Below are 7,716 nucleotides of genomic sequence, written 5' to 3' on the forward strand. Positions count from 1 at the left end.
ATCAAAATTTCGATCTTTGCTCACGTGCACTTCTCGACATGAAAGTCTGGCTTCACTCTCCGACACACCGTGGCACTCACCCATCGACCCGAGAAGGCGGCTCAGTACCCGGTTTGTTCTGGGCTGACCCGCGACACTTTCCCTTTACGATAAATACATTTTGGGACCAAAAACCTAATCATCTTATCTCTTATCATCTTTTAGCTTTAAGAACTTGCCTCTTTGGTGAAACTTGATTAATCTAATCCGATATCTCGTTTTTGCATCTGAATCTTGTTCTTTCTTTATTTTTCTTTTATCATCCAGTATTAAACTCCTAATCATGACTAGCTACACGTCTTGCAAAGGACTTAGTGAGCTCGTTATGACCAGTGAGTAGTCGTTTAAGCGGCTTTGGATAGGTAGATTAGGGTGCTTTCAAGATAGATTAGTGGGTTTAGGTGTCTAGTCTTGCATGTTTCATTCTTTAACCGACGAGATCTCTAGGCTGGATCCAAGCACATCACTTGAGGTTCAGATCTGAGACATATCTCGCATCAAAAGTGTTTGTAGAAATGTCTGAACTACTCGGTTAAAGGTTTAAGAGTCTTTCATCGCGAGAGTGATAGTTTGTTCTCTTAAATGACATATTGAACTGAATCTTATTGCTGACTGATTCATGCTTCTCAAAAGGGATTTTGGTATGAAAGAGGATCAGTTTAGATGTTTAATACTTTCATGAGAAGATTAACATGCCTTGAGTTCAAAGTTAAATGAAACCGCTTGATAAAATGATTCATTAACCCATTAGTTTAGCTTGGAAGCACCCTAGTCAAGTATCCTGTCTAAAGCTTCTGCCTTTTTTCATATATTATCATCATTCGAATCACTTGCTTGTCATTTGCATCTTTACTTAGTCCAGATCTTGTCCTTGTTTCATTTTCATGCTCATTTACCTGTTAAATAGTTTAGCTAAAACCTTTATCCTTTCTCTCTTGACTTAAGATCACAAGTAACATAGATTAGTGTCTCCATCACAAGTTTGGATTGATAACCCCTTGTACTACAAGGACAGGGGTATTGATAACCTCTATAAAGAGTGAAAACTCTTAGTTATCAGTCTACTAGAAACAAGGCCTCACAAATCATGCACACAAGAAGGGTGTTTAGGCTTCAAAACAAGGTTTGGATAAAGGCAGGGAACTGTCTCAAGATGAGGGATCAGCTATTTGAGCTAGCAAGAGTGATAAAAAGGGATAATAGAGCTCAAATATGTATGTGGTACCCATGAATTCACGATGATATGCACAAACATGATAATTAGATGTCAAGTTCAAGGTTCTCACTTAATCGGAGTTGATTTCAATTCAAACTTGTTTCTCAGATTCAAATCGTTTCAGACTTTGCAAGCACAGAATGAGTTTCACAAGCATATTTAGTTCAAGTTCTCAAGCGATTTACTCTCTAGGAAAAAACCTATCATTACTCCTTGCATTGATGCAACTAGACTCGATCTTAAAATGCGAAATGCAACTAGAATGAGCATTTTTTTGTAAAAATTTTTCAGGTTTTTCATACGCACTAAGCTACATGAGACTCAAAAATGCAAAAAGTCAAATAAGAGCAAAGAAAACAAGATCAGAAAATACAAAGCTCCTCCCCCCCCCCCCCCACTTAAACAACACAGACCCCTGTGTTATAAAAGCGTGTGAGAGAAGTAAAAAAGAAAAGCTAGACAAACGCAAGATGATATATACAAGATGCATATTTACAAGGGTTTGAAGTCGATACCTCAGTCGCTGAGGTCTGGTCCCAAGTAGTACGAGGGATTTAAGGTTGAGCAGGAGGGTGTGGACTGTCGTGGTGGGCTGCTCTCCGAGGATTCAGGCAGGAATGCCGTGGCATGATCGATCCAGTCCTCTTTGCCTGGTGGAAACTCAGGGTTCCTCGCATTCGAGCTTTCTCCAACCTCCTCTTGTGTAACCGGTGCTGTTGAGGTCGCCGAGTTCTTATCAGGTGAAGATGGTGCGGTGAGTTGCTTGACCTTCTTCTTCAGCTGCCTTACACAGTCCACCAACCCATGAATGGTCTTGTCTTGCCACTTACACCACGTTTGGAGGGTGTTAACCCTCGAGTACAGCTTCTTGGTGTGGTATTCAGGTTCTTCCCACACGTATGGATTAAAATGGTATCGGCCGGCCCCTATTCTTCTCTCAGAAGTTCTTGGTTCCTCATTCTCACACCCGGCCGTTCCATGTTCGTTCAGAGGCCTACTAGACGCGGCATGTTCCTCCTTGGTGCACTTGCGCATCGGTGGATCGAAAAGAGGGTTGTACAACTGATCCTTGAGCACGTAGAAAGAGACATTACATTGCTCATTTAACATGGTGAGAGCTCGGTTAGGCAAGAGAACTTGCGTGCCGTCTCTGTGCATCAGTGTGAAGTTGTAAACCCACTTGTTCCCTGCCTTGCCTCCGAAGAAACCGCTCTTGCTTATGTATTGTTCATCAATGAGACCAGGCTTTGACGTGGATTCAGGGAATACAAACCCTTTGGCTCTCAAGATCTTAGTCACCACCCAACCGTTCTGAAGCCTCCTCGTGCCCTTCTTCTTCCGATCACACCACACATTGTGATGGTAAGTGAGCATCTGAATCGCGAAGAATGCGTCTAAAGAAGGTACATGTATTGGCCCTTGGAACTCCTTCTTGTTCTTCATCTGAGTGATAAGTGGCTTCAAGCCAAGTCCCAACATTTCAAGCTGGGCCAAGTGAATAACTCCATGGTTATAGGTCGAGAAGAACATGGAGGCTAAGACTCGGTTAGCGTATCTGATCGCGGGGTTCCTGATGCAGCTCGTCTTGCTTTTGCCTCCCAAATACGGTCCAAAAGCAATGGTTTCCCACATAGCAGCTAACTCTTCTTTCGAGTACACAAATTTATCTAAGGAGCTCTCGTTCCTCACAAAGCCAAATATCTCATCTAGCTCCTTGAAACTGACCTTGTAGTTCACCCCATCCATCTCGAACTCTATGTGACCGAATCCTTTCCCATGTAAGCGCTTGGGATTTCTTTTGGGGTATATGATTACCTCCAGAGTGGCAAGGAACTGTTGTGTAATCCCTTCATAAGCAACATTGCTCAGCTCAAAGAACGAGGCCAAACCCATGTTTTGAAAGATGAGGGTAACATCATCGAGTATCTCAAGCTTCCTCAACAACTCCATGTCAGGGAACCGACCTTGAGCCACTCTCACAGTGTTAAAATGGTCCAAGTACTCTTTAGTGGTTGGAAAGTGCTCTCCTTCAGGCTCGGCTTTCGGTTCTTTCTTTGTTCCCTTGCCACAGTTGGCTTCTCGCTCTTTTGTATCTCCTCTTGGAACCAGAGTTCTAGCCTCTTCCTCATCAGAGTCAGAAACCACTTGCTTCTCATTTCTCCTTGGCTCAGGCACTGGTGCAAGCGCAAGCGCATCATTCTTTGCTCGCTTCGCAGCCAGTTCGCCTTCGGGTCTTGCGGAGGTTTTCTTGCTTGTTCCCCCATTTCGTGCCAAGGCGACAGCTTTCCCTTAGGTGGCCCTCTTCTGAACATCGTTCTTGCTTGTTTTGTGGATCGGAGTCATGTGTTTCTCGGTCATCTGCGAAGGAGACTCTCGAAGAAGACATGAGAACCGAGTGTATCGCTAAGCACAAATGCCACAAGAATAGCAAGAACAGAGGTTTATTTCAAACAAGACTGGTTTAATGGTTTTCCAAACTCAAAGTGACTCTCAAACAAGCCAATACAACCACTAAGTATAAAAGATATATAGACAGTTTAGCTCAAAAACTCAGTTCACCATTAAAGCCGATTCCAAGTGCAATTTCTCATGAATTTTAAAAACTCAAGAACAAATGATTTTTAGTGCAAGAACCAGTTTTTTATGTGTTGTCTATCCTGATGGAATTTCTAAAATTGTTCCCAAAGGCTGTAACGGTCTAAAAGAATCGATTCCACATTTTACAAACAATAAAGCTCGCAAACAATAATGGAAAAAGATGAGTTCTTTAGAATGCAAATACCTTTGGGAATTCCAGATTCAAGCTCAATGAAATGCTTATGCAGAATAGACAACACCTTAAAGAGTCTAGAACACCTGGAATCGTGCGAAACTAATGAGAAATGAGAGAGTTGTATGCGTGAAATGCAGAGAAAAGGATGAAGAAGGCAAACTCTGCGTTTTGGCTCGGTATGGAGGCAGGTATGGGCTGGAGCGCGCTTTCCAGCTGGCTTTTGGACTGTTGTGGGACTGGTCCCCCCTTCTTTTCAAGCTCCAGTCGTTGACCGCGCCAAAATTCGCCTTGACCGAGCGTTTGAATTCAAAATGCCGCCAAAACTTCCAAACGACCGCGGTATGAGTAAGACGAGGGCCGTACGGTCTGAACTGATTTTCCTCGTGTTAACACAAGCGGCCTCGACATGTTCCACCCCGAGGGTACCAGGCCGAGGGTTTTGAGCTCATGCTAACACGTAAATTTTTGTGGCCCTCAAGTCTTTTCCATGAACCGCGCAAACCTTCTTCTTCGACCTAAGTGTTCCAAGTGTTCTTGTTTTTGTTCTTTCGTGTAACCGGGTACCTCGGCATGCTCCACCCTGAGGGCATCATCCCAAGGGCACTTGTTTTAACAAAGAACACTTGGTGCTTGGGGGTTTTGGTGACTCGGCCTTGGCGTAAACGGGTCGTGGCCTTAAGATGAGGTTCTCAATCGCTTCTCATGAACATTGCTCCTCGGTATAATTATACCGAGATGTTTACACCGTGGACCTCCCCCACACTTATTCGTTTCACGATCTCACTTTCACTACACGGCCTTGATGTAAATAAGGCGAGGAGTTTAGCCGAGGTTTTCAGGCTTTCACTCGGTAAAAGGTGACCAAGGCATGAATATACCGAGGGTCGATACCGAGGCTGTGAGTACTCCTGTTCTTAAATCATCAGGCCGTGTATCTTCAAGCCTTTTTGTTTTTTCTTTCCACATGATTCACTGTATAACACCTGAAACACTTAACAAACCCTTCAAAAAGCTTCAAGTAAAAAGTAGAAGATGATGAAAAAAAAATGAAATATTTACAAGGATAAGCTTGGGGTGTCTCCCAAGAGCACTTTGTTTAACGTCACTAAGTTTGACTTTACTTACCTTTTCAGGCAGTTTCGGGTTCAAGAAGAGGAACTGAGGTAGCTCTTTCTCTTGTTTCTGATGCCAAGTAATGTTTTACCCTCTGACCGTTTACCACAAAGCCTTGTCCATCTTTTCCTTTTAAAATAACGGCTCCATAAGGTCTTACTTCAAGAACTGTAAACGGACCGGACCACCTAGACTTTAGCTTTCCAGGGAACAGCTTAAGTCTCGAGTTGAACAACTGATAGACAAGACTTTTTTAGGGTCTCAGGGCTATCAATCCCCTTGTCAATGTAGCACAAAGAGGTTTATCAATCCAGATATGGTGTTAGACACTAAGCTATATGATCAAGTTCTTAATTCAAGCAAACAAGAGTGGGTTTTGATTAATCTAGAGACAACTATAAACATAAACAGGATTAAAGACTAATGACAATGACAAATGATATGATGTGAATATGATATGATGGAGGCATGAGATTCTAGACATGATAGTTGGTTAGGGTGCTTTGGTGTTAAACTAGAAATGCTAATGACAATGATGAGACATGATTCAAATGATTAAGAACTCTAATCTAGGTTAATCCTCTCATGAAGGTATTAACCCCTATACTAATCCATTTTCAAACCAAATTCCCATTTGTGAAATATGAATCAATATGCATTAATAAACAGTTCTCAATGATCATTCAAACATTTAACAAATCATTCCCATGATGAAAAATTGCTTAAACCTCTAACACAACTCTTTCAGGAATTTCATCAAACACTTTTGGTGCATGAAATTCCCAGAATCTAGATCTCAAGTGATTATCAAGGATCTAGCATATAGAACAGTTGTTTAGAGAAATGAATCAATGAATCTAGCCCTAAGCACTCCTAATCTAACACTTTAGCACCCTAACCTACACATCTAGAACCTCATTAAGGTAACTACTCACTAATCATGATCAACACATTAGATCTTTTGCAAGATGTGTTGTTAATCATGATTAGAAGTGATTTTGATGATAAGAAATGATGAACAAGAAGGAAAGAAACTGCAAATCGATTTTAAACTCTCTAAAACAAAGTGTATTCAGTGGGTTTTTCACCAAAGGGGAAAGAAGACTAAAAGTAGATTAAGTGTTCTCTACAAATTAGGTCTAAAAACCTTATAAAGGAGGCTTGGGCGAACCGGGTCAACCCGGAACAAACCGGGTACTGACCCGGCCTTGATGGGCAAAGAAGGGTTTGCCACGGTCTGGTGTGTCCTTGGTGTGACCGTGGCATTCCTGACCGTGTCAAAGACTTCATTGTGTTCTTGGTTCATTTTGATGCCACGGTCTGATCAAGCTTCATCTGGGACTCGTGGCAAGTTAACCGTGTCAAACGCCGAAGATGTGTAAAGGTTGCCACGGTCAAGCCCCCAGACCGTGGCATTCAGACCGTGCCAAAACCCGCATGCATGTGAAGTCCTTCCCAGCCAAGTATATGCTTGCCACGGCCAAGTCTCAGGCCGTGGCATTGAGATCGTGTCAAAAGCCGAAACTGTGTAGAAGTTATCTCCAGCCACTTGTTCATTTGCCACGGTCAAGTCCCAGACCGTGGCATTAAGCTCGTGCCAATCGCCGAAGGTTGCAAGATGTTGCCACGGCCAAGCCTCACACCGTGGCATTTAGGCCGTGTCAATCGCCGAACGGTTGCTAAGTTCCTCTCAGCCAAGTGTGTGTTTGCCACGGTCAAGCCTCACACCGTGGCATTTATATCGTGTCATTGGCCGAGGGTGCACAAAAGTTGCCACGGCCAAGTGTGGACCGTGGCATTGAGATCGCGGCATGTTTAACTTAGTCATCCTGGGCTGTCTGGACCATCTCGCATTCCGGAGAGTGTAACTTCGTGGAGACCTGTTCGAATTGAGTAATTCCGGTTGCAGAAGACAGAGGACTCATTTATATCCAACTTTGATGAAGGAAGTTTCAGTTCTTGGGAAGTGTAAGGTTTCCTGGAGGGCACAGCTTTGAAGCGCATTTACACGACCAGAGAGAGGCGCCTAGACATTTGTCCATTCCGGAGACTGTATCTTTCTGCTCAAAGCTCCGAATTGATTGATCTCCGATGTTCTGGAAAGAAGACTCAAATGTCTCTGATTCTCATGAAGGCCCCGGAAACTGAATCGGAGTGGAAGTGCACCGTCCTTCGCATCCTTCAAAACTGATCTGCTCGGTCCGGAATACCTGCGAGATAGGGGTTCCTTCCGACTAGCTTATCTCTCTGCTCACGCGTTCGAATTCCACGATTCCACTTGCTATGAGACCGTGGTCCAATGCGCTCCAACTTCTATGAAGGACCCGCCGTCTGAATCGGACTGGAAGGCTCCCCGGACAGGCGATTTCTGAGACTCGTTCACACCCGGAGATTTTGGCCGAGACACTTCATTCGCGGTACATGGAAATGGCCGGTAAAGCTTCCCGCGGTACATGAAAATGGCCGGTGAAACCTTCCTGGCCAGCGAGAATGGCCGAAAATCTCCCAAGACCCAATTTTTCCACTTTTTCACTCTTTGCTCACCATTCCACCTTCTGGATTCATCTTTTCAGCT

The sequence above is a fragment of the Eutrema salsugineum genome, unplaced genomic scaffold (assembly GCF_000478725.1).
Source record: "Eutrema salsugineum unplaced genomic scaffold, Eutsalg1_0 scaffold_1, whole genome shotgun sequence".
In the NCBI taxonomy this organism is placed as follows: Eukaryota; Viridiplantae; Streptophyta; class Magnoliopsida; order Brassicales; family Brassicaceae; genus Eutrema; species Eutrema salsugineum.